Genomic DNA, 27,650 nt, shown 5'->3' on the forward strand with positions numbered 1-27,650 from the left:
AGTTAATCTGAGAAAGAAAGAGGATGGGGAAGTGCCAGAATGTTGCTTTGTGTGGCTTAGTGAGGAGGCTGGTGTGTGTGCCCTTTGAGACTACAGGCACAGTTAAGCTAATTTGCTTTTGGTAAAATTTAGCAGTTGGTAGATTTCCCTTCCTTCCGTGGCCTTCCTTCCTTTCATCCCTTAACGCATTAGCATCTGTGATATTGACTATGTTAGTCACTGGGGAATGTAAAGATGGATGTTTCTTTTCTCCACTTATCTCCCTGCCTTCTACCTATGTACTTCCCAATTCATTCCACAAAGGATAAGACAAATGAAAACAAATAGGAAGTGATCCATCTATTAATTACTCTGCTGGAGCCATGCAGATCTGCTGGAGCCATGCAGAGCTGCTGGAGTGGTTTGGGGTCTGAAAGCCGAATTTTCCCGTTGGTACCCAAGGGTCCATTGCAGCTCCTGAGTGCACTGTAGGAAATCATGATAGAATTGGCACTATGGGCCTTATCCTGCACCCCTGTGGCAAGCCCTAAAAATCTGCTAGGCCCATCTTGAGGCCTTCTATCAGGGCTGCCCCAGCCTGCGCCCTTTGCAAGTGGTGAGTACCTGTATTCAAATTGTAGGTAGGCCCTTGAGGCGTGGAGCTATAGCTGCACCCAAGAGCTTTCTCAACACCCCCCCGCCCCCCGCCCAGCCCTCACCTGCAGGTGAAGGAGGGAAAGAATTTACCAGGAAACAGCAGAAAAAGGGCATAGGGATGGAAACATATTCAAATTAATTTCAGAAATCCAGTCTTAGCTATAAACGACAGCTGTGGGTTTAATCACTGAAACCCTCTTTCCACTGAAGAGCAGCATGTGTCCCCTGAGGAGGGGGGACATTATCAAGCAGTTAAGTCATTAGAGGCTGCTTAGGGGCTGGCAGGAAGTCTGCAGGGAAAGGGGAGATGGATCCATTTGCGGCAGTGAGTGTAGCAGCTCCAGGTACCTAATACCATCCTCCTAACTCCCTCTGTCTCTGAAGATTGCCTAGGAGTGTGTGTCACTGACACAGGTGAGAAGTAACACCACTTACAACAGACCAATATTGGGCCAGGAAAGGCTACGCCTCAACCTGGACTTGAAGAAACTAGTGGACTTTTTGATTAAAGTTTGGGGTTTCAGGAGGGAATTGTCTTTTCCCCATCTGTCACCACTGACAGTTATGTCATCAAGAGCAACTGCAACCACAACACACCCCAACAACTTCAATAGTTAGTGCTAATGTAGCACTTTCTAACACCCCCAACGTCACGCCTTATTCATTCACTGTTTATTGACCATCACCTATGTGCCATACATTGTGCTAAGGCAATAAAGCAAAAGCTAAGGCAGCCTTACTCCTTTACCTTGTAGAGCTTACTGTCTAGAGGAAACGATTAGATGATGGAGCATCTGATGAACCCACATTTGGTCCCCAAAGATGTCAGCTCACCTATTCCTCCCTCGCTGCTAGCCTAGATGGGAGATGTCACCTGATGCGAGCACTTCATCCTTTTTTCCTGTTTACCTCTCAGAGCCCACTCTTAGGGAAGTAGTATCTCTCCTTGTTTTCTATCTGGGTGTTGCTGCCCATCGCTTCAGGGGGACCAGGGGCAACTGCAGGGAAGGTCATCAGATGCAAGACCTTCTTCTTTCTATTTGTTGCCCTGGCCTGTTTTAGGGAAAAGCCCTCAGCGTGGAGAGGTGGGTTGAAAGGCACAGGCTCAGAGAAACAGTTCTTGCCTCATTCTTCTTCCTTCCTTAGGTGGTTTTCTCCTTCTTTGTCTTTTATCTATTTTATGATTTTATTTTTCATTTCAACACTGTGGGTGGGCTTTTAAACCAGAGCCGGAAGCAAACAGGCATCATATCAGGGGAATAATGAGAAGACAGAAGGTGGAAGGAGCTGTGAGTAAAGCAAAGTGCCGGGTGGAATCGACACTGACTGTGTGGTGCTCACAGGGCGACCGCGCCCACAGAAGAGACGAGGAGAACATTGCAGCCATAAAGTGAAAGCCTTGTCGGCTGTGAATACAGATTAGAATGAAAAGATGTGCATTGATGGCAGCACCAAGATGCGCTTGTCATGCCGTCCCTGTTTCTCTCCTAGACCTGCCTGCAAACACCAAGCCTCCACTCTCCTCCCCAGACCTCCTTCTCATAGATTCTCCCTCACCAGTCCTCACCTCTTCCATTCAGGTCTGGATTAACACACAGGTGTTGCTCTCCTTCATAATTTTTATTCTGCTATGACTTTTCCTTTCTCCGCTGCCCTCCTCTATCAGTTAGGAATGTCTCCAGCTAAAAGTGGTAGAAAAATCCAAGAACAGTAGTTTAGACAAATAGGGATTTTTTCCCTTACATATAAAGAAATTACAAGCCAGGCAGTCCATGGCTGCTGCCACAGGATAATGCTGCCATTAGGAAATACATTTTTTTTTTCACTCCATTATCCATAGCGTGTTGGCTTCTATCCTCAGGTTTGTTGCCTCATGGTTATAACATGGCTCCTGCACATCCAGGCATTATAACCTCATTCCGGGCTCTAGGAAGAAGGAAAGAAATAATATCTGTAAGTGAGACTTTAATTTTTAAGTTCTCCACAGCAAATTTCTGGTAAGCCTACGTGCTCATCCTAAGACCAGTAATTGCAGTAGGGGATGCGATTATCATGGCTGGTTTGGACGACTCCACTTCATCTTCTGGGGGTGAGGTGGGAGCTTACTTTCTCTGAGAACAGGAGCTCTCCACCCCTTAACAAACCAGAGTTCTGTCATCAGGGAGGAGGGGAAGCAATAGTCATTGGGTAAGTGATGGACAGTGTCTGCCACCCTTCTTGGAGGTCCTCCTTTTTTCTAGTGTTGGTCCCCCGGAGTCTCTTAATTTTGGAAATATGTGGAGAGTGGTGTCTGTTTATGCAAATATTTTTGATTTCCAAAATAAGCCCAAGTGCAGTTTCTGACATTCCATTGCACTTTCAAATTCTCAGGGCCCTGCCCTAGTCTCTGGATTAGAATTCTAATTTTGGAAGGTTTTCCAGGCTTGCATTTCCAAAAGCCCCTGGTTAAACTGGTTAAATCCTCATTTTCCATCCATCAGTTTGCCTAATTGCACATCCCTGGATGTCTCGGGCTTCAGAACCCAGACAGATCTCCATTCTTTTCTCCTAACAGGTAGTGACGAAGCATTTGCTTTCTGATGTCATCTTTTCCCACGGCAGAGCTCCTCAACCTACTACCTTTTCATCCTTTTTCAACTAGTCGTAAAACTCTTCTAAAAGATACCCACGTTCACCACCAAGGTGAATGTCCTCACTTTTAACATATAGTAGAGCCCTTTAACTTGCAAGGGAGTTTTACATATAATAATCATTGATCTCACACTACTGCCCTCCACATATCTGTGTCCTCCACATGAAGACGTTGTGAGACGTTTCTATTAGCATCTAGCGTTTGCTTCATGGATAATTAGGAACAAAAAATAACCCAACTTCTGGGAATACCTGGAGCCAAACATATATCTCAACCTCATAAGCTCTTATGGTCTAATTATCTGCGATAATCTTCTCCCTCGGGACTATATGTTGCATTTTAATTTCTATTTTGTCTGGTAATGCCATTTTTTTTTTCCTTTGTGTTAGCTCTAAATTTTAATTTAATAGGTTGCCCAAATCTGCCTATTTAAAAGAAAATAACCCTGGGCAGTGAGCTGTGTTGTCCTTATTTTATATCCGAGGATGCTGGAGTTGCTGAGAGGTTAAGTCTGAGGTGGCAGAGATGTTTCCTGTTAGGTACCCACTCTGACCGATGGGCACATTTTAGCCTCGAGTGCTGTGTGGAGAAGCATTGAGAATCTGTGTCCTTCACCAGGACAGAGGCTGCCGTGGCAAATTGGCAGTGACCATGACAGGTTTCATGGCAGGAGGAAGAAGATGCAACGTTTTCCTGCTAAGAAATCCAGAAATCCTCATTTTCCACTCATACGGAAGAGTTCTAGTGCAGAATTCCTCTCACCCGCTCTCTGTTCCTTTCTATTCTAGCAGTAAGTGGGAAGAGAGGATGGAAGCAAAGGAGGAAATGAACCCTTCAGCTTCATGAAAAGGCATCAACATTTTATTTGGTTTGGAAGCCTGAGAAGCAGAGGGCAGAAAGCTGACCAGCTCTACAAGGGAGTGGTAGAAGTGTCTTGGTATTCTTACCTTGACATCTGTAGAAACACAGGTCGCCCCTCGATGTCATGCAGCCTCATTTCAACAAATCGAGTTGTCCAGGGGGCTGATCGTTTTCTCACGTTTACTCCATGTGAGAATTATCTTTTTTAGCTGGCTTCCCACAGGAATTTATGGCATCTGGCAATTGTTTACTTCTAAGACTTCATTTAGAACAATGCAGGAGTGTCTGAAAGAAGATTTTTGGACAGACCATGATGCCATGGGAGAACACACACACACACACACGTCGGCGGGCATCCGTCCCACGCCCACGGGCTCTCTCCAGGACTTGGCTCTGAACACAGTCAGAAGGCAGTCACGCCATGGTCCGATGAATTGCTGCACGTTCGGTTTTGGCAGTTTCACTCTTTGCCCCCAAGAGCTCGCATTAGGCACTAAATAATAATAATGAGGAAATTCAATTAAAAACTATTTTGGAGCCAGAGAAGGTAATGACTATAAATAAGAAAGAGAATAAGCCATATCACCTGCTGCATGGACATTGTGTAAATAGCTTGTTTTGCTTAAACATTAGCTAAGCAACATTAAATTTAAAGGGTGTTTCCATTAGCCAAAGGTATGTAGTGTGTGATATAGAGTGATTATTGCAAATTTGGCCAGGTTTTCTATCTGGAATAAGAGAAAATCTGGCCAGGGCATGTCCGACAGCTTGCTCACGAATTCCTAATGTCCATCAAAAGTGGAATTATGACTAAAATAAAGGCCTGTCTTTAACTAGGTAATACTGTTTTATTTCATTTTATAGGTAATGAAAGTTTACAGGCAAGTGAAATTTTAAGCTTTTATATAATTTATTACAGGAACTGCTCACATACAGAATCAGGATAGGAATGCTCTTCTTTTAGCTATAACTTCTTGATTTTTTATTTCTTGCAAATAAACAGCTTAGTTAAATAAACTTAGTTAAATAAACCACCATTAACCAATTCATTAATTCAAGTCTAATAGCCCTTTTATTATCCATCATAATCACTTCTTTATTTAAATTGAGCTTTATTTAGTTTATTGTCTCTATTATTGCCTGAGAGAGGAGAAGAAATTTTATGTCATCAAGCTTATGCAGGAGAGAGTAATTTTAAGATTGTGGGCTTCCCAGTCAAAAAAGGTTTAGATATAAATCCCAGCTTCCTTATTAACCAGCATGGACACTTTTCTTAAATAATTTTAGCCTCTTAAAGCTTCAGTTTCTTTTTCCAAAAAACAGGTTATCTATTCTGTCTACAGAAATTGTCACTGACATGGGGGAAGATGATCTTCTCACAGCCTTCTTCCCTGTCTGGTGTTCAGATTGTAGGATTTTTCATGAGTTGGGCTAAACAGGGTAAAGTTCTTAAATGTTGGTGTGTGTTCGATCAGCACTCCAGCATCAGCCTATTATTACCCTTTGTTACCTACGTATCTTCCTAAGGGATCTCCTGCACTTGCGTGGGATCAATTTCTGTCTATCTGGCCGACTCCAAATTTTATCCATACAGCTAGAATTTCCCATGAGCCTCAGACACAGACATCTGCTTACCTAACATTTCTAACTAGCTATTTCACGTTAACTCGAAAGAAGATTCTTATTATATATCAAGGCATCAACACTAGATATCTGAGAACCATCCTTAGCCAAAATAGAGTTTAGTAAGACTAAAGCACAACGTCTGTGAAGGAGACAAAGGAGAGAAAGAAGGCAAGAGCCAGACTGTGAAGGGCCGTGCATGCCAAGCGGAAAATGTTCATCTTTATTCTGAAGGCAGTGGAGGGTCCTTCAGTGGAAGGCTTCTCAGCAAGTATGTAACACGGTCAGATTTAAGTTCGGTTACAATTTCTCTAAGAACCGTATAGGGGATGGTTTGAAGAGAACTTTACTGAACTCGGGCAAAGCAGAGAGAAAGCTATTGCAGTAATCTGAGGATTCGAAGAGAGTACTCCATTCCGGACAATGAAATTCCGGTTGCTTTAGATTCAAAACCTCAGAGTTGAAAGGGCTTCTACATAAGCGGGTAAAATTTTCCTTTCCAAACAAAGTAACAGGATACTCCGGAAGTTTCTCAGCCTGCCCAAGGTTACTAAGCTGGCAGATAGCAAATACCAGACTGGCATTTTGCGGTCCTAAGATACAGTTTTGTGGGTTTGCCTTGGAGAAAAAAGAATTTCGATCGTCTGTGCTTCATACATTTTTACGTGGCAGCTTCCTTGAAAGGGAACAAAACTTGAAAGGCTTTCTTTCGGTAACATTATTTTTTTCCAATTCACAGATGTGGGTTTTTAGGCTTGAGAAGGTTGTGACGTTTCTTATGTCACACAGTTAATTAGTGGCAAACTTATTTAATGAATTCAAATCTCTTAATATCAAGGGTCAGTTTTTCCATCTTCTAGAGGTTTTATCTCATCTAGAGCGACATAGGCACTTAGTAGCTCCTATTTGCATTTTGACAACTGATTGTCTTTTGTTTAGATTAAAACATGGTTATTTTCAAAGAATGTCTATGTTAGAATGAAAATAGCAGGAGTTATTGAGTCAGTCAGAACCGGGTTCAGATCATAATTCCAAGATTTCCATAACCTCTTGGAACCCCGGTTTCTTCCTTATAAAATAAGGATTACTGTACCTACCTCTTGGGGATTATAAGGCTTAAGCAAGATTAAATGCACTAATTTATTTAATATACATAATAAGAACTCAATCAATGTTAGTTTATTCCCACTTAAACTAGGATACTGATTTTTGAAAGCAGGATTAAATACATTCTGGAAAAGTAATGGTATTGTTAGGCTCTGATTCTGACAGCTCAAATCATAGGCCATGGCAAGTTAGAGAAAATGAAAGACCAACGGCTCTTTAGATTAAAAGGCTGTTAATGTCCTCTAAGCTGTAAGCAGCTTTTTGTCCACGTTTATGAAGGTTGGTTTTGAATCAGGTCAGAAATGACATATATTGGTGGCATCGTCTGAGCCAGAGGATTCTCAGGAGACCTAGTTACATCATATTGGGTTGCTCTAAGTGAGAACACACAGAGACCTTTATGAATTTCACAAAGGCATGCTCTTTGCTTGGAGCATGTAACTATGTGTTGACCTTTAGTAGGATAAGTTCTTATAATGGAGCTACACTGGGGACAAACTCTCACGACTTTGTTAACCTTAGGAAGATAACAACACGGTTGACTTAACAAGCCCACTCTGGGTGTCCTGAATTGTAGAAGTGGGAGTCCCTGATCACAGAGGAAATCCATAACATCCTAACTGATGGTACCTGATGACTTTATCTAAAACAAGACAGAGGGAGTGCTTTCCATTTAAGGAGTGTGGGGAATGTGAACTAAATAAGACTGTGTCTAGCAGAGATGCCTGACCAATTATGGGCATGCTCACTTTTACCTGTGTTAGGGTGCTTGCACAACCCCATCACATTTGCTTCTCATACTCTCTTCATATGCAGTATCTTAGCAAGGAAGGGGAATGGGAAGCACCTTTTCTAAGAGTAGTACCTTTTTAACACATTTTCTAAGTAATATGCTGACACAGTTCCTGTTAAGACTATGACGAAAAGATCGTCGAAGAAGCCAGACTTTGACATGCGCTTAAAGGTAAGCTAATCCGGACTCTGCACCACGTCATGATTCTCAGGTGTTAAAATCAGGTTATGCCTCTGCTTGTAAGGAGTAGGTAGGTGGCCAGTGCAGGTGTGGGCAGCCCTGTTTTAGGGAAGAGGAAAGCCGAGTGCCCGAGCTGTCAAGTGAGTTGCCAAGACAAGAAAACTCATAAATGGCAGAGCCAGGACTAGGAGTTGAGAGTCCAGTGCTGCCCATTCCATCACTTTTGCCTCTCGGGCCAGTGTGAACCTCAGGGCCCAACAGACTTGAGCTCAAACCCTTATGTGAATGTCAGTCAGATTCTTAACCTCTCTAAGCCTCAGATTTCTCATTCGTGATATGGGTATCATAAATCGACTTCTTATGTTGATGAAATGAAATAACATATGCAAGTGCGGTATTCAATAAATGTTAGTTTCCTTGTCTTATCCGTTTCCTCATCGAGGAAATCAAGGTGCACTGAAACTTAGGAATCTACTCAGGCCACGTGAGTGGTATAAAGTAAGAGAGAAGAGCAAGGATTCAACCAGTTTTTTCTGCTCCCAATTTAATGTACTTTGGTGGCATTTGCAGAGCCTAGTATGAGAGTTTCCTCCTACTTTGTTCTTGGACGAGTTGATTTTCTTTTTCCTAATTCCTTCTTATTCAAACTCATAGCTCTTTGCTTCTCACCTTTCAGTCTCTGAAATTGTAGGTTTGATGAGCTCTGTAGAAAATAGCATTGCATCTGAGCTTATTCGTGCTTTTGGGAGCTACTTTACTTTCTGTGTGGTAACCATCATCTTAGAAATCTCCTGAAACTTACATCCTCACACGAGCAGCCTCTTAGCTTACAGACTGTTTCCCCTTCTGTTCAAAGGCCTTTTCTGACTCCTTTGTTTTCCCCTTATCCATTCCTGTCTCATCTCCCTATACCTTGATCTGAAGCTTTTATACATCGTGGGACTTTATTGCAGTCTGTTTTGAAGTCATTCACTTTCCTACTGTAAATGTACTTATTTAAGAGTTTTGATTTTTCCTTTTCTACGTAAGAGAGCCTCTGGTACTGGCGAAATGATAAGAGAAAGCACATACTCTGGGGGAGATGTGGGTGAGGGGCATAATGCATCTTTTCTTTCCCTCTCACTTTTTCCGGTTTAATTCCACATAACAGATATCTTTCGAGCACCTTCTCTGTGCCAGGTGCTGTTCCAGGTTCAGAGGATATATAACTGAATAAGACAGAGCCCTTTACAGAGCTGACATGTATTACGGTGTTGCCATGAGGGGAATACAGGGGTAAATACGGGCCTACCTGATATAAAGGAAGGCTGGGTAGGACTTAGCCTTGGGAAGAGGCTAGAGTAAGAGGGTAGCATTCAGGGCAAAGAGAATAATGTGATCAAAGACCCAAAGCCAAGGAAGGGCATAGTATGTTTGGAAAACCAAAGTATGGCCTGAGGGTAAAGGTCAAAGTAGGAGGAGAGACTAGATAAGGTAGGAAAGGTGGGCAAGGGTCTGATGAACAAATTAGGGATTTCATCCTAAAGACAATGAGAAACCACCGAGAGGTCTAAATGAAGGATTGACTTGATGTGAGATTTCTTTTTAAATGGCCATTCTGATCGCAGTGTCCAGACAGGAGACGGGAAGGACAGTAAACAGAGAAACAGAAGAGACACAGCTAAGAGGCTAACTTAGCCTTAGATAATGGTAGCAGAGAGAGAAAAAAGTGAACAGATTAGAAAGATTGGGTTTAGAAATGGCAGAGGGAGAGTGGGGAGTCAAGTGCCTATATTCTCTGAGAGAGTTAATCTAATCACCCAAATTAAGCTAAAATGTGAAAATACAAATGCTGTGGCTGGAGCAACTGTAACTGGTAATTAACAGTAGCCCTTGGCACCTCCCTCCAAAGCAGTGACTATGCGGGAATATCAGACACCATAGTGGAACCAAACCTGGGAACAGGTGGGCAGAGCTTCCTCACATCATAGCTTCTAACTCTGCTCACGGAAGGCAGCGTGAGAGCTGCAACCACACACCTCAGAAATGCCTTGTCTGGGTAGGGCTGGGTGCTCTTTTCTCACAAAACACCAAATGAGAGAGTCTTAGAAATTTAGAGATGGGGAGAAAAATAATTTCCTGAGGAAACAAACCAATTAAATTATCAAACGAGCTGAGCAGCCACTTCTTCCTGGCTCTACTGTGGGACTCCTGATGGATGGCTGTGTGCCTTGTGGTAAAGAGATGGCTCTAGAAATGCACAGAAACTATTGATTTCAAGTTGACAAATGAGAAACCGATCCAATCTAATCAGCCAATCAAAACCCATCACTTTGTCCTGAACAATGCCCATATATTGCCTAGCACTGTTATTAAGAAAAGCTTTTATGCTTATTTCACCTTCATTGCCCTTCAACCAAGGTCTCAGATTTCTCCTGATTTTATTTTCATTGAAGTCTTGATTTGTTAAAACAATCAATTCCCTTGGCTGATTGTTCAGACACCTTTGTTAGTTTCACTTATGTGTTTGGGGTGTAGTCTGTTGTAGTTCAAGAAATAGAAGAAGAGATACTATTTAAAATTTTTTAAGTCTGAAGCTGGTGGTCTGGGAAAAGCCATGAGTTTATTTCATTTATTCACTTATAATCCTAGTTGAGCCTGTCTCTTAGTCCTAATGGCGATGCAGAGACAGCTCAGGAGAGAATGCCTGAGTAGAAAGGAGGCAGAAGTATCCAAACTCCATCGCTCTGGGCTTCTATTTTTCTGGGTTTCCTTTCTTTTCTTCCACAACTTTCTATACCTTCAGGCCCCGGTGCTGGCCAGGAACAGTCAACACACCTGCCAGGGTACCCAGCTCCTGCAAGTTCATTTTCCAATAATAGTTGTGAAGGTGCTATTTCTAGGATTTTTCTATCTTATCCTGTCAAGAAAAATCCTCCATAGGTATGAGCCCTTCACATCACCTTCTCTGACCTAAGATTATGCTGAATTACTGCTCTGCGGCTACTTCGGCCTCTAAAATCCCTGCCTGGTTCTTGGTCCAGGGATCCTGAGGACGTTGCGTCAGTCCGAAGTTGTGGTGGAGGGAAGGCGGCTGCCTGCCATGGCACCCCCGGCATTCTGACCGAAGGAAGCAGAGCATGTTTTTCACATGGGGATGAATTCCCTTTACAGATAATGAGTTGAAAGTCGCTCCCAGTGCAGTGATGTGCATCTGGGGACGGACTAGCTCAGGGGAGGAGTCCAGCTGCTGCTCCTCTCCGTCTATGTTTCTCCTGCATGTCCTTCTTCCTCACCCTCTATTTCATGTCCCCTGTCCCTCTGTTTTCACAACTAGTGCTAATGGAAAATGACAGTTATTAGACCACATTAAGCTCCTGAAAGTGGGTGAAGAGGCTGTGAGTGTCTCAAGTCCTGGACACATGTGGCCCTGCCACCCTCTTCTCATTAAGGGCTGTTCGCTCTTTTTCCACTGCTGGCTGCTTCCTGGGAGTGTGCGCCTGCCCTGGTGGACGTGGAAGTGTGGGGTGAGGGCGGAGTGTGCTGTAGAAGGTTCTGCGTGGATGAAGACCTCGACCAACGGTGTAGCCGCCTGGCGCCACAGCAGCACTTGGGAACTTGTTAGAAATCTGGTCCCCACCCAAGACCTATTCAGTTGCATTTTGTCGTTTATTAAGACTGCCAGGTGATTCATATACACTTTAAAGTTTGAGAAGCACTGGGCCAGGAAATATGTAGGTGAGTGCTCTGTACTGAGTGTTTGTGTCTCCCCAAAACTCATATGTTGAAATCCTAACTCCCAGTATGATGATGTTAGGAAGTGGGGGCTTTGGGGAATGATTAAGTCATAACGGGAGACCTCATGAATGGACTAGTGGCCTTATAAAAGGGGCCCTAGAGAGTTCCCTTGTCCCTTCTGCCCTGTGAGGACAAAAGAAAAAGATAGCTTTCTGTGAACCAGGAGGTAGGTCTGCTCACCAGACGCTGAATTTTGGGCACCTTGATCTTGGATTTCTCCTGTGAGAACTAAAACGTTTGCTGTTTGAGCCACAGTCTGTGATATTTTTGTTATAGCAGCCTGAATGGACTGAAATAATGGGTGCATCCCCGTATTCAAACTGGGAGAATCTCAGATGTTAGGAAAATCATGAGCTACTCTTATGGAAAGAATTCGTTTCTGCAGCAACTGAAGTCACCAGTGGCAAATAATGAGGGAATATTTGTGATTTTTCCTGAGGAATCGTGTGTGTGTTTGTGTGTATTTATGTGTGTGCGCATACACGCACAAGTCTTGCCCTTCTAAAAGAGCATTTTGGGGGAGTAAAATAATAATGTTAATGTCTTTGGACCAGTATTTATTTAGAGCCTCTATATGCTAAGCACTGGGGATAAAGTAATGCATAACGAAAAACCTGGTATCCCTCTTAACTTACAGGGAAGGTAATTATTGAATAAATATTCCCACACGGGGTTCTATCGGGATTCTTAAACATGGGGTCACCTCTTAGAAGAAGAGATGTTAAGCTGAGACTTGAAGTATGAACAGGCATGGGGGTGGGAAGGGTACACAGGCAGAAAAACGGGGTGGACAGAAGCCCAGAGACCGGAAGAGCCCTGCCATCAGGGCCAATTCCGATTCGTCAGAATGTGGGGCACAGCAGAGGGGTGTGAGATGAGGCTGGAGGTTGGGCCAAAGTCAGTTCATGAAGGGGGTTTTAATCTTGGTCATTTAGAGCTTTTATTTTAAGGAAGTTGGTAAGTTGTCGAGGGAGGGGGGCGTTTACTAGAGAATTTCCAGCAGGAGGTGGGCAGTGAGAGAATGTTCATTGACAGCATTCAAGGAGGCCTAGACCACTCAGGCTGGGGGAGGGTATGCCACGGTGTTGCTTTCAGGGAGACAGTGTTTCGATAACTGTACCATTAGATACGCTGGCCCCAGGTATCAATTCGGAAACAAGATACTTACACGTTCCTCTCTCCTTGAATGACCAGAAAATGAGGAGAAACAGGAGATTTGGGTTTTGGTGATAGTAGGGAAGCAAACTACCTCCAAATCCAATTGACCATAACAACGTTGAAGGGTATTCTTTCTCACTTGATGAGTAAGTCACGAGGCCCGGGCACTTCTAGGAACTGGGGATCCAGCAGTGAGCAAAACAGGAAAAAAATCTATATCTTTGGAGCTTATGTTCAGGGGTGGGTGTGGCAAGGAGCTTATATAGATTCCCTCCATCAGATTCTGGACACTGAAACTGCTGGAGGTTTTGGCTATTTAGAGATTCCACTCTCTTTGTGGTTTAAGCCGTTGTCACCTTTACAGTAAGATGTGTTACCTGAAAGGGTTTTTAAGAAAGTTAAATCCGTTATCTCCTGTGTCTGTGGATATAGCATTTTTTTTGGATGCTCACAGTGAATTATGATGATAATGGCAGCTACAGCGTGTTTAATCTGTTCTAGACATAGGTCTAAGTGCCATACATGATTAATTCAGTCAATCCACAAAACTTATTAGAAAGGAATTATCATCAGCATTTTACGGATGAGGAAACCGAAGCTTAGAATGGTGTGTAACTTACCCAGGCTGTGATTGGCAGAGCCAAGATCCAAATAAGAGGAATTCAACACAGATGGTTTGACCAGACTCAGTGCTTTTATACATCGATCCATTCACTAGAGGAAGTCTAAAAAACTTTTTAGAGAATCTGTGATCTAGTTATGTCACCCATTGCTCGTCAACCTTCCTTAGCTGACCAAGGCTTATCTAGTAAGATGTAACTATGGCGGGCCTGCAAGATCCAGCTTCAGTTGGCCCCCGCCTCTTTCTTCAGCTCCAGTCCTGGTTTCTTTCCCCATTCTCTCCACTCCAGGCCACAGACACCATCTTTCAGTCCCTTGTTCTTGCCCTGTTTCTTCTCCCCACAAGGTCTTTGCACATGCTGTTCCCAGTGACTAGAATTTTCCTTTTCACTCTTAACATTTATTTTCTCCAACAAACTCAGATCTTAGTTCAAAGTTCATTAGCTTTGAGAAGCTGTCCCTACCATAGATCAAATCTGTCTATTATAGGTTCTGTTAATTCCACATAGTTTTCCACTCTAACACTTGGGGAAATCATAATTTATGCTTACTAGTGCAATGGTTCTTAGATATATGATCTCCGCATCAGCAGCATCAGCATCACCTGGGAACTTGTTAGAAGTGCAAATTCTTCCAGTCTACCTCAGACCTACTGAATCCACCCAGTGAACTTGCAGTTGTAGTGGCTGCTAGGCACATCCAGTGAACCTGCAGGTTTTCCCTTTGGAAGAAACATCAATGACGTGACAGCTATAGGTAGAAAACTACTTTGTTGGGTAGATTCCATTGATATTTTAGGGATAGAGTAAGGGAAAGGTGACAGTGCCCTACCGACCTGAAATAAATCTATTTTGGTTCTTTTCTTACTCAAATATTTATTGAGTATACTATACTGGATGCTCCTGGGGTTACCAAATTGAGTACTATCCTCAAAGAGCTTATATTATCTGTACGTCTGCTTATCTGCTGTGTGTGTGTGTGTGTACTTGTGTACATTCTGAATGTATGCATGTTTTTATAACAAAATGCTGGGCAGACAGTGATGTATTCAAGAGAATGATAATCAGATGAGGAAAAATACTTCCAACTGAAAAATATAGATTGCTTTATGCATTTGCGTGATTTTTTTGGACATGAAAATTACAAGAAATATTTTCTACAAGGCTTCTTATAGCAACTAAAATAATATTAGGGACATTCTATTTCCCATTGAATTATTTACCCAAAGCCGTTTAGGACCTACCCTGGACAATGTTTATGTGTTTGTGTGGGAAGTAAAATATCCAAGGGAAACTATGTCCATATTTTTTAACACTTCAAAATGGTTCATTACAGAATGAAAGTTTGGTGTTTTTTGCTTTAAATCATTCCAGTTCTCTCTTGCTCCCACTTTAAAAAATTGCCTTTGAAAACAACAACAAAAAAAGCAGCTGTACTTAGCAGCTGGGTGGGAATCATGGCATTGAGGAGCTGGGGGATTTGCACAATTAACAGCTAGATATAGATACCAGCTCTAGGATGAGAATGTTTAATGGTGTGCTACCAACTCTGGTCCATGTGATAGACTGATTAAAATCTTATTTACATTTCTTCCAGGTTCTTACAACTCCTGTTTTTCTTCTTTAATTTTGTATTGGGTGGGTTATTGCATTTGGTGAACGTGAAAACTGATGCTGTTTAACAGACTGTTTTCTCTTTTTAGCCGATGTCTATGACATTTTGTATTTACTCTGATTTTGAAAACTAGTCTTGCAGTTATGGCAGAAGTTGTTTCTCCTCTTGGAACATGCTTTCTCTTCACCTTAAAAAATACACACACACATACACACACACACACACACACACACGGGCCTGAACTTTAAGACTAGGGGTCCAGATTTTTAAATTATGATTAAAATGGGATTTTGTGTGGCTAAATTTTTCAACAAACATCATGTACCTCCCATGTGCAAACATAGGCACCAACAAAGGCACGGTGTCTGTCTTCAAAATACTAGAACTCTAAGTTTCACAAAGGAGGCACAAAGGATGATTGCCAAATAATGTGATAAATGTAATGGAATTCTAAATGCAATGTGGTATCCGGGGTTGGATCCTGGAACAGAAGGAGGTTATTAGCGGAAAACTGGTAGAATCTGGATAAAGTCTGGAGTTCGGTTAACGGTAATGAGCCAGTGTTAATTTCTCAGTTTTGACAAACATACCATGGTTATGTAAGATGATGATGTCAGGCAAAACTCGTGAAGGGCGTAAGGGAACTGTCTGTACTAAGTTCACAACTTTTCTATAAATCTCAAATTATTCCAAAATAAAATGTTTGTTTTTAAATAAAAGTACTAGGATTTTAATAAAAATTGTCAATAAGCTATTTGTGGGAAATAATTGTTTTCAGGAAAGCACTACATTCTCTCCCCCTTTCCCCCAAGACTTAGAAGATGTGTGAGGAATTGACTTACCATTGGAGAATGAGCCTATCTTTTGTGGATCAGGGCTATGCAAAACGATCATGGCCTTGAGAAGCAGAACTCGGCTTGAATTCAGAGAACTCAACACCTGTTCACCACTGTATAATTGTGTAATCGTGAGTCAGTCAATCCATCTGAGCCTTAGGTTTTTCATCTATATAAGGAACATATTGTTTTGCTCGTGCAGATAACGGGACTATACTCTGAGTAGCAAATTCAACATGAGGTAGTGCCGTAAAAGTGCTGTCATCGCGTGCTCTGGAAATGTGGGAAAGGTGCTTGAAAACCATCCGACCGTGGCCCACATGACCCCTGACAGTGGTACTTCCCGGACCTCAGCCTTTGGATCCTGGAAGCTGATTCTTCATGAAAGATAGAGAAACAAGGCCTTCCTGGAAATAAAAAGGCCGGCGTGCTTTATCCTCTTCTGCTGGATGGCCAGAGCATTGCAGCCTTTTTCTGGCCTTCCTCGTGCCTGCAAAGGGCGGTTCCAGTCAGCTCTCTTATGTATTTTAGGAGCTCAGCTCTCTAAGTTCCACCTTGAGGCAGCTCCATTTTTTTTTTTTCTGTCTTACTGCATCTCAAATGGTCTCATAACAGCACTGTACTGTTAAATGTGTCATTTTCTGAGAATGCTCCAGTGTTTCCCCTTTACACCTCCAGGGTTTAGTTTGTCAGTCTATCACATTCTGGTTTATTTCAGCATACTTAGCATAAAGCCTGTAGCAGTGGGATGCAGAAACCTTCGTTAAGCTGAACTGTGGCCTGCGAAGCATTCCTAGCAAAGAGGGATATATATGGATTTTCCCTTAAGGAAAATATCTAATGCTCAGTTTTGTCTTCTTTCGCTTTGCTCTCTGTCTACCAGCAAAGCAAGAGTGCTGGCTCAGGAAAGCAGTTCATCCACACGCACCCCGTCTGGGCTTTGACTTTCCTCAGCTGGATGTAGGAGAAAAGATGTTCTCACTCCAGCTTCGCCTGTGCCACAGATACACACTGAGGACCGGCTCCTTCTGAGCAGGTGTCATCCACTTGAGGGTAGGAGGGTTGCTGCCCATAAAGGAGCCGTTACTACTCGGGGAGCTAGGGGCAGTGCATCAACATTCTCATGGCTCTAAAGCATTACGTAATCAGTGCCCGCTTGGTGGTCTTACCTCTTGGTGAAAATAGCACTTAATAACAACAAGAACAGCATTCAGTGAGTTCCTACTAGGAGCTTGATATGCCATATCTCATTTGGTATTCCCACACAATACCAGAAGATATATTACTCTTAAATTTATTTTTACAAATGAGAAAACTAGGGATCAGAGAAATTAAATAACTTATTCAAATATAACCATAAGGTGATGGGAAGCAGGGGAGAAAATTTGCATAATTTGCAAATTATAGCCAAGCACTGACATACTACTTTTCCTAATTCATAACACATATCACTCATCAGTCTTTACATACAATTCCTCATTCACTCTGAGATTCTGGAATTGGCCTCACATGGGCTTCATTATTTATTGATTAGGGTTGGCATTGAATAGAAATCCTATTTTCTATCCAGTGAAGAAATGTTTGTTGAAAGAAAGGAGGATAGAAATCCCTGGGCTGTGGCAGCCAAGGGAAAGCTTCACAGATGAGTAGAAATTAAGCTTGGCCTTGAAAGAAAGGTGTAGGACCTGGATAAGCAGTTAATTATGATAGTAGCTTCACTATTGAGAACTCACTGCCAGCTCTTGCCCATGGCTGCTGTTAATTCATTGAAAGCCCATGGCATTTCTAGGAGATACATACCATCGGTACCCCCATATTATAGGGGAGAAACTGAAACACAGAAAGATTAAGCAGCTTGTGCAAGATCACACAGTCCTTCAAAACAGAGCCAAGATTTTAATCCAGGTAATGTGGATCTAGAGCCTGCACTCTTCCTCGATATACCATCCTCTTTTAATAGGACAGAGATGTCTATTCACTGATGTATCCTAAGTGTCTGACACATAGTAGGTGGTTAATACATAGGAAATGAATGACTACCTTCTTCCTTTGGTCAAATAAAAGAGGGAAAGTATCCCAGATAGGGGAAATAGCCAAAGCAATAGCACGGAGAAGGAAATGCCAATGACCTGTTAATGATAAATTGATTTCTATGTAGGGCAGGAATTGAACATACATTTGGTAAGGTGAATTGGGTTCAGCGTGAGGCGTTTGGGCTTTCTTTGGTTTGCTCATTATCAAGAACATCACTGTATCCCTGGCCAGGTTCACACAAACCATCCTACAATGTTTTATAGTTCCATATATTGAAGAGTATGTAAAATTACTTAATGGTGGATTTCAGTCTAATGAAATAAACTCTCCCCAAGTTTTTCTTATAAGCCCTTTGAACAGTGGTGGGTCAAGATTAAACAAACGATGTGTTTGTGGAAGTACAAAGGGTTAAAGTATTCTGTAGAAAGTAGTATGAAGTAAGAGGTATCATGGCTTGGAAAAGAGCAGGTAAAATACCCGGTTCTGAGATCTTAGTTATTGGCACCTACTTCCTTTGCTTTTCAAAGCACTGATTACCAATTAGAGCAGTTTAGATCAATAACATCTTTGGAATTTTCTGAGCAACTCATGCTTCATGTAAATTGAAGGTATTTCAATGTGTTACGTTGTATTATCACTGTAGAATGCCATATCTAACACTGGGGAAAGGAAATTAATCACCAAAAACAATTTTTATTGAGAATTCAGCTGTATAAAAAGAAAGAAATGGATCAAAATCCCCCAGTCATTCTCTCCTGACCATTCACAAAGTGTATTTCTTGTTAAAACCCAGACATCCTGAGAAAAATCCTCTGTCTCAGAAAACGGAATTAATCCTGGTAGTATTTGGACTTCTGCTGTTAATAAAGTCAAGAGAAATGATTCCTGGGTTACCAATGGGCTGAGAGTGTGAAAGGCAAAGCCTATTAAAAACTCGAGGGAATTGTCCATGAAATAAGGCGACTTCGTGAATGTGTGGGTGGCTCTGATTTCCAGAGGGGATTGTGTAGTAAATCAGTCTCTCCAAAGATATTTAGCTTGTTTAGCTCCATGACATTTTCACTCATAATGCTTTTATTTTTCATCTCAGGCGGAGGAGAGAGTATCAGTTCTGAACCAAATTGAGGTTGGACTTTATTGTGTTCTCCCATCTATAAACTCTTATCGGGGTGGTAAAACTGGAAATTAAACCTAGCAGTTTGAAAAAAAACAACAACAATCATTTCATTAATGAAACAGTCTGTGGCTGGTGGTAAAATACACATCAGGGCCTCATTTGAAGAATTAACTAGGATTAAGGAACAGCCACTTTTCGTGGGAGCTTCTCCCAGGAATTTCTGTGTATAAACATCTGAGATATGACTGCTTTTGGGCACAATTTGGACAGCGTTTGGTATAAGCCCTGGGGGAGATGAAATAACAAGGACATGATGGCATTTAGAGTCGATTCGGGTATTTTTTGTGTACATTATCTCATTGTAACTCTCATAACGGTTCACATCAGGCAAGGTGTTATTATCGTCATTTTACAAATTAAGAAACTGATGTTCAGATGGATTAGATGCCTAACTTCAGGTCCTACAGAGAGAAAGTGGGAGTAGGTATTCAGACTCAGATCCATCTTACTCCAAAGACCATTCTCTTAAGCACCGGACAGTGGATAGTGATTCCCAAATGTCTATTTGTTTTTCATAAATGCATCATTGTTCATGCTGGACTGAGCCTGTCTTAGAATGTCGTGATGAGTTGGTGGCTCCTAATCTCTCTTCCAGCATATAACACACCTCTCTAAGCCTGTCATCTAATGCATGAAGTACTATTCATTCATTCTATTCATGCATTCTTTAAAGTGAAAAAGATTTGCTTTTATACCTAATGGAGGGACAGTTAGCTAAGGGAGTGGACAGGTGTAGATTTGAATAGCAGCTCTTGTTACCAGCTGTCACTCTGCCTCTGAGAAAGCTACTTAATCTTTGAAGCTCAGTTTCCTCACTTGTAAAATGGAATTTACACTAGTACTGACTAAATATTTTTGAAAGGATAAGTGTGGTACTATCTGTCAGCACCTAGTCAACACACATTGGAGGTGTCAAGAAATGGGTGCTGGATGAAAAGAGATGGGTAAGACACAGTCTCAGTAAACTCATAGTTGGGTAGGGGAGTAGACAGATAATCAATGCCAATCCAGTTTTCTCACCTGAAAAATGGGGGTAATGATACTATTTGTCTCATAGGGTTGTTGTGAGGATTAAATGGGCTAATGTGTAGAGAGCATTTAGAATAGTGCCTGGCACATAGTAAGTGCTCAGTAAATTTTAGCTATAATAGTAATTATGAAGTGCTCAAACGTAGGCTTGCACTGGTGTTATGGTTGCTCAGAGGAAAGAGGGTCAATCATTGGGCTAAGTCAAGACAGCTTCACAGAAACAGTAACATTTGAGCTGGGTCTCAATGCATGTGGAAGAGCCTTCCATGCTGTCCAAAAATCCTGCTCCCTAATGGCCAGTTTTATAAATAAGCTTAAGTGCAATGGAGAGAAAGTTGGCAATAGCAGGAGTGCTGGTACATGTTGGCATAAGAATGGAAGGGAATGCAACATCATTGTCAACGAATCTCAGAATTTATGAAAACAAAAATACCCGACAAAGTACGGGTTAAAGGCAACTCTGTCTCCTTTGCTGTTGACCCACTGCATTAATAACGTCCTTTATCAGGAACCTCAGCACATGTTTGGGAGCAAAATTCTTTGGGGTTTAATTGTAAAGAAAGGAAGGTATAGTGGGATAGACGGGTCTCCATTCAGATGTGGCTTTACCACTAACCAGCTGGGTGATCTTGGAGTATTTTCATTGCCTTTCTGAGGTTTCATTTCCCCAGATCTTTAAAGTAAACAATAATTACATATTTTGAAGTATCCTTGTAAACTTTTGAGACAATACACATAAAGTATGTAATGTTTGGTAGATTCTCAGAAAAGGAAAATACTGTTTATTTATATATTTATAATTATAAATACAATTGTAACATAGTTACATATAAATATATAATTATAGACATATATACAACATATGATATGTATAATATAAAAATAATTGTAGCTAAGTGCCTAGCACTGTAAGGGCTCTATAGGAAATATCCTTTAAATTTCTCAGTAAATACATGAGTACATATACATATTATTCTTACCCTTCATACTCACCATTCTAGGAATTCTGGCTACCCACGGGCTGTCCTGTCCACCAGTTGCAAGTAATGAATGCATGGGGACCGCAGCACATTTCTGGTAGTTGACTGTGATACTGGGTATCAGTTCCCCAGGAGCATTCCCTGTGGGAATTGGCTTTAGGTCTAAAGTTTCCTGCTGCAGGGCCCTCGGTAACTTGCCCAAGATCACACAACCAGGACAGAGAAAAAATTTGAAGCCACAGGTGATCTGTGTGACTACTGAGTGCTCCTAATGAGCATACCACATGCGGTTAAGATTTGGATTGTGTATGATTTGCTAATTAGCTTAGAGTAGAGGGAGGAAAGCAAAATATCAATTTCCAAAGCAACAGAAGTTAGGTAAAGGCATGCCTTGTGCTATTACACGTCGCTTTATAGTGCTTCACAGATGTTTCAGTTTTTATAAATTGAAGGCAAGACCCTCCACCTACAAAAAGATTACGACCTGCTTTATTGTGATACTTGCTTTATTGTGGTAGTCTGGATCCGAACCTGCAATATCTCTGCGGTATGCCTGTATTCTATAAATAAGGTAGGTATGCATTGCATGATGCTCCTAGAAGTAAAGAATGAAAGGAATTAAAAAAGAGATAATTAAGTGCTGGGCCTGGAATGACCACAGAGAAGAAAGCACATACATCTCCCAGGAGAGCTCACTGCACCTCCTGAGACACCATTAGGCTTCCCTGTGTTCCGCTGAAATACAACCACCATCTCTCACTTTCCTTTCAAAATTAAGCTGCCCATCTTTCACACTCCAAAAGAACATGTGGGAAACATTTTTAAACAACTTTTCACTTTTTTAATTTTTTTTTTTAATTTTTTTGGTTTAGCTGTGTGTGATTGATTTGCTTTAGCTCCACGAAGAATAACAATTGCTAAGCCTAAGGTATGTTGTAAGAATGTGAAGAATTTTTCTCTTTGCCAAAGTGACTACTGGCTTGGGGGAAAGTTTGGAATGAGTGGTGAGAAGCACCTTAGCAGAGACGAAGTAAGTGGTAATTTCCTGATCATAGAAAATTATGAGAAAACCCTCAAGGTTGGGACAATGCAAAAAAGAGGCAGTAAATGAGATCTGGCTTCCAAAGGTTTAAATGAGCACATCATTAGACCTCACTCAGCTACCTCCCTCCCAGGGTCCTTTGACAAGGCTGTATGGTATTAGGCAAATGTACTAGCCTGCCCAGCTCTGCCCGAGGGCTGAGGGATCAATACCTGGGAGGCACCTGTGTAATCCATTCATGACACTCAAATTGAAATGAGACAAGGTTTGTTTTGCTAGTGAAGGGAATAGATAGAAGCATTATTTGACCTTAAGCTGAGCAATTAGAGTGAGGGGGCTGAATTTATGCCATGATCACCAGTAGGGGAAGAGGTGGCACATTATACCTTTTCCAGAATTTCTCTCCCACATTTGTTTGCCTGGCATACTTTTAATTATCCTTGAAGCCCCAAATAACTGCTCTTCTTAGAAACTACTTTCCTCAGGCAGACTTCATAGCTTCCACATTTGTCCTTGAAGGGACTCCATATATTACAATGATTCCCTGACAAGTTTATACCCCTGCTGGAGTCAGTGAGAGATTGTGAACAATGGCTTATTCCTCTATGTACTGCTACTCTCTAGTAAGTGAATTTATTGACTACAGTGTTTTCAATAATTGTTTATTGGATGAATAAATGTTGAAAGCTGCTGCATTATAGCCATTACCCCACCCATTGATTCTTGGGCAAGGTCACCTGACTTCTCTTTGTTTCAGTTTGCATATCTATAGCCTGCAGAAATCTCTCACACACTGGGCTGTAATCACTAGTTGAGCTGTCTCTGAGCTTCTCAGTGGTTATGACAAAAAGAACTTTAACAGTCTGCGACTGTGCCAGGAGCCATTAGACAGACTGAAATACCTTTAGCTGATGGAGACAGTGTTTATGCGAAGGTTCAGGACCCAGCCCGTTAAGCAGTGCTTGGTTTGGGTCAGTGCCAGAGGTAATGCTGCACCTCCTGCTATACCATCAGGCTTCCTTGTGTTCCAGCTGCAAATACAACCACCATGTCTTACTTTCCTCTCAAAATTAAGCTGCCCATTAAGCCATCCTTGGTTTGGGTTAGTGCCAGAGATAGTTACAATAGAGGTAAGTCAACCTAGGTTTGAGACCCTTCTCTGAAGCTAAAGATGACATCTTAGTTTAAAAGGTTTAGTAATCACGGATGCTCCTTGGCAAACACCTACTGCAGTAGCACCTCTAGTTCTCTTCGCCCTGAGCAGCTACTCATAAAGCAAAATAAGGGAGAAAATAAGCAACGAGAAGGGAAGAAGTGCATCAGGCTTTATAAACTAAGTAATTTCTGTCTTATGTGCCTGTAGTTCTGTTTATGACCATAAACCTCGGCGTACCAGGTCATTTGCAGAAGGAAAACATTTATAGTAGTCTACCTAATCAATTGCAAAAAAAAAAAAGGAATTGCTTTTAGGGTGCTTTAAATTTTTTTTTTTCTAATATCTTACACCTCTCCACTGCTATCACCTGTAGCAATAATTTTCAGCTTTAGGGCTATGTCCAAAGGATAGGATATCTAGAGTTGATTGCTGATAACTGAATCAATTACATGTGATGAATCAAATTTTTGAATTCCTACATTCCTTTTATTGCCTTCTTCTTTGGATTCAATGCTTTGTCTTTGTGGGACCAGGCACGAAGAGGAGCAATCACAGGAAACAGACTCATCACTGCAGTAAAGGGGACATTATCCAATGCTATCTTGTGAGTTCAGGACTGCAGCATATAGTGTTTTGGAAAGAACATGGGCTTTACAATCAGGTAGACCTCCTCGAGTTTGAAACTCAGCTTGTCCCTTATTATATTACCTCGGGCAGGATTCTTTAATTCCATCTTCCCAACTCTCCAGATCTTTAAAATGAGGTTTGTCATTCCTCGTAGAGCTGCCACGATGGTAAACTAAGAAAAGTCTCCCTGGATATCAAGATCCCCAACACTCAGGTTGCACCTATCCTCCTACATAAGTTCGCAGAAGCCGCCTCTATTAGTTTTCTCTTGCTGAATAACAAATGACCACAGACTTAGCTGCTTAAAACAGCACACACATTTATTACCTCAGAGTTTCTGTAAGTCATAAGTTGAGGCACAGATTTCTTGAGTTCTCAGCCTTAAGGCCTTATAAGCCTGTGGTCTCATCTGAGATTCAGGATCTTATTCCAGACAACATGTGGTGGTTGCCAGTATTCAGTTCCATGAGGTTGTAGGACTGAAGCCCTTAGGATGCAGCGGTTCCCTGACATGTGGCCATTTCCATAGGCAGTTTATAGCATAGCAATTTGCTTCTTCAAAGCCAGCAGTAAAGAAAGTAAAAAAACATATATATGTATATATTTATATGTATTAATGTGATCACAGGAATAACACCTATCACTTTTGCTATATTCTATTGTTTAGAAGCAAGTCACAGGTCCCATCATACTCAGGAGGCGAGAATCATACAAAAATGTGAATACCTAGAGATAAAGTGGATCACCAGAGTCACCACAGGGTCTGTCCACCACACTCTCAAAGTTCTACAACCCCGGCACAAGCCACAGTGTGCCCTCCCATCTGTGCTGTTTGCTGATTGTTTCAGTGAAATTAGTTTCATCTTTCCAAGGAAATCAGAGATGGCAAACACTTGGGAAAAGAGCTAATTTTATATCCCTCACTGTTACAAAGATAAATGATACAGGGCTTCAGTTCCCTGTGAGTCCAGACTCAGTCTCAGAATTCTTTGAAAGACAATGCAGAAGACAGAAGCTCCCATTTGATCAGTGTTGGAAGGTGTTATAAAACCTATTTGCCATCCTTGAACTACACTCTACATCCTGGTGAGCTAAGAATGTGGGTTTGCCTAGCGTAGTAGAGAGGGAACTGATCTCAGCTCTGTGCCTGAGGTCCTTAAATGCACTGGCACCGTTAGTAAGGATAATGGTAATTTGTATGGCACTAATAGGAATTCCCACTTATAAAATATGTCCTTCACTCCGTTTCCTAACAGGAAAAATCAGAGAAAAACATTAAAGATAACTGATGAAAATGTAATAGAACACAATTCTGTTTACAAGGGAAAGGAAGTATAGGCTGTGTAACTAGAGATATTGTTAACACAACTAAGAGACTATATGAGTTTGTGTTACTTGGAAAGGAGAAACATCTGTAAATACATTTATTTTTCTGGCAATATTTGTTTTTCTTTGTATGCCTCTCGATGTGCTGATGGTTTCCTGATTATGCCTTCATGATTATTATATGAGTGAATTACAAGGAATGCTATTATTCTCATATTTTCTGAGCTTTAAAAGACATAAAAGAACACCACATGCCTGTCCTTGGGTTAAGTTTAAGTTAGAGAAAAACAAAATTCATGTACAAGAAAAAGTTCTTATAAGATGGCAGAGATGTATTATTGATCTAAGGCTCATTTGTTTTAATAGAGGCTTTTAGTCATGGATTATCAGTGGAAAGCATATTAGTAAGTGCAGTTTCAATAAGATCTTGTTCTTCTAGTTGCATAAGGGATTGCTACAGAATAAGAAACAAGGAAATAATATTTTACTTGCAGAAATAGAGAAAAGATATAAACATCTATTTTATCTAAGTACGTACAAATATATGTAAAAAGATCCTTATGGAAAGAAACTATGCCTGAGTATGTCTTCTGCCCTTAAAGGTCTGGCACAGTGCTAGGTACATAGTAAGCATGCAATTACCATTTACATATTTCAAGGATAGAATCTGGGCACTAAGATGGCAATATTTGGCAATAGTCATTTTAATCCAAAGGAATGGAAATTAATCGCCAGAAAACCCCCAAACCAATCTTGTTAAATTAATAACCTAATTTTAACCCCAGGGACTGTGGATGGTGATGCCCATGTCCGTTCTATGGAATGGGATGTACAAGTGTTTTTTAAATAAATATTTACAGATCTGTTTTACTTACTTCTAAGGCTGTGACCTTTAGGGATCTTTCTTAGATTCTAATCATGAAATAAAAATGAAATTACTGGATCTGTTTGCATACCACATCAAAAAAAATATGTAATGCTGACATGAATTTAGAAAAATGCACTTCAAGTAGGATATCCTCTTTTGAGTCTTGAGGAATACGTTAAATGGTCACTGTAGGAATTACTTTGGGCCACAAACTGGCTGGCTTAAAACAATGGTAATTTATTATCTCACAGTTCTGGAGGCCAGAAGTAAAAAATCAGCGTCAGCACCCCCACACTCCCTCTGCAGGCTCTGGAGGGATGACTCTTCCTTGCCTCCTCCAGCACCTGGTGCTGCCAGGCATCCTTGGCATTTCTCTGCTTGTAGATGCTTCACTCTGACCTCTGCCTCTGTCTTCACATAGCAGTCTTCCTCTGTGTGTAGATGTCTCTGTGTCCAAATGTCTCTTTTCTTATAAAGAAACCAGTCATTGGATTAGGGCCAACTCTACCCAGTATGACCTCACCTTAATTTGATCACGTCCGCAGAGATCCTTTTTCCAAATAAGGTCACATTTATAGCTCCTGGGGGTTAGGACTTGAACATATCTTTTTGAGAGACACAGTTGGCTTTTCTTCTCCTGAGCTACCCGGTGATTGAAAACCCAGCAGTTCTCTCTAAGGACTTGGCACTTCAAAAGTAGAGTCTGTAATCAAAATGTCCCAGTTACTTAAGGAGCTCGCCCTCAGCCTGGCCTACTAACTTTAATAGGGTTCACGTCTATGAACAATGCTGACCCCGAGGCAAGACTCTAAAGAGGTCCAGAAGGCAGCGGCGATGAGGACACACCTAATCACCCTGTGAGGCCCAGTAGAATGAGTACAGCACAGAGGAAGATGGGTGGAGGTCTGGAAAAGGGGGATGACCGTGGGAAGGCAATAGCAATTTGGGGGAGAGGGGATGGGCAGAAACAGTGTGAGCAAACGTATAGAGCTGAGACTACATGGGATACCTTGAGTCGCTGATGAGTGTCCAGTTTGGTAAGTAAGATAGTGTAAGATAAGTTTAGAGGAACAGAGATAGAGGGGTGTGGCATCAGGTTTTGGTCTTCATTGTGTGAGAAAGGAAAAAGGAACTGCATGAGGTTTTCTTGCCTGTTTTCACTGCTAGGTGATGGATAGGCTTGATATCTCTAGATATAAGTGCAGGGCGTGTGTGTGTGTGTTTTGGTCAAGGGATCTGTATCTGTACAGCCTTCGTAAAAATAGCATTTATTGACACTGAGTGACAATTACTGAGTGATAGGATAAGGTATCAAGATGTTAATTTTTATAACAACACTATGATTTGTGTTGTATTAATATTTGCATTTTGTAGGTGAGTAAACTGGGGCTTAAGACAATAAGGAACTCATCCGCGCAGTCCTGGTGAGTGTTGAGTCTCTGTGTAAGTCAGGGTTCTCCAGAGAAACAGAACCAGTAGAAGATATATACACATACCTATAGTCATATGTATGTATACCTACATAGATATAGTCCATAAGGTATGGAGATTTGTCATAAGAAGTGGCTCATAT

At 41.5% G+C, this 27,650-nt stretch overlaps 1 protein-coding gene and 1 long non-coding RNA gene across 2 annotated transcripts in view; one reads left to right on the forward strand and one right to left on the reverse strand.

Moving 5' to 3' along the window:
- The window catches only part of NRXN3 (neurexin 3), a 1,605,778-nt gene that overhangs the window by 674,033 nt on the left and 904,095 nt on the right, over positions 1 to 27,650 (forward strand). The gene's annotated exons all lie outside the window — the stretch shown is intronic.
- LOC120619564 (uncharacterized) lies at positions 2,210 to 4,463 on the reverse strand. Its single transcript, XR_005657552.1, has 3 exons — positions 4,216 to 4,463; positions 2,449 to 2,562; positions 2,210 to 2,318 (listed from the first exon to the last, which is right to left on the reverse strand). It is a non-coding gene; the product is annotated as an uncharacterized LOC120619564 (long non-coding RNA).

Source organism: Pteropus medius, unplaced genomic scaffold (assembly GCF_902729225.1).
Source record: "Pteropus medius unplaced genomic scaffold, Ma_sr-lr_union100, whole genome shotgun sequence".
Lineage (NCBI taxonomy): Eukaryota > Metazoa > Chordata > Mammalia > Chiroptera > Pteropodidae > Pteropus > Pteropus medius.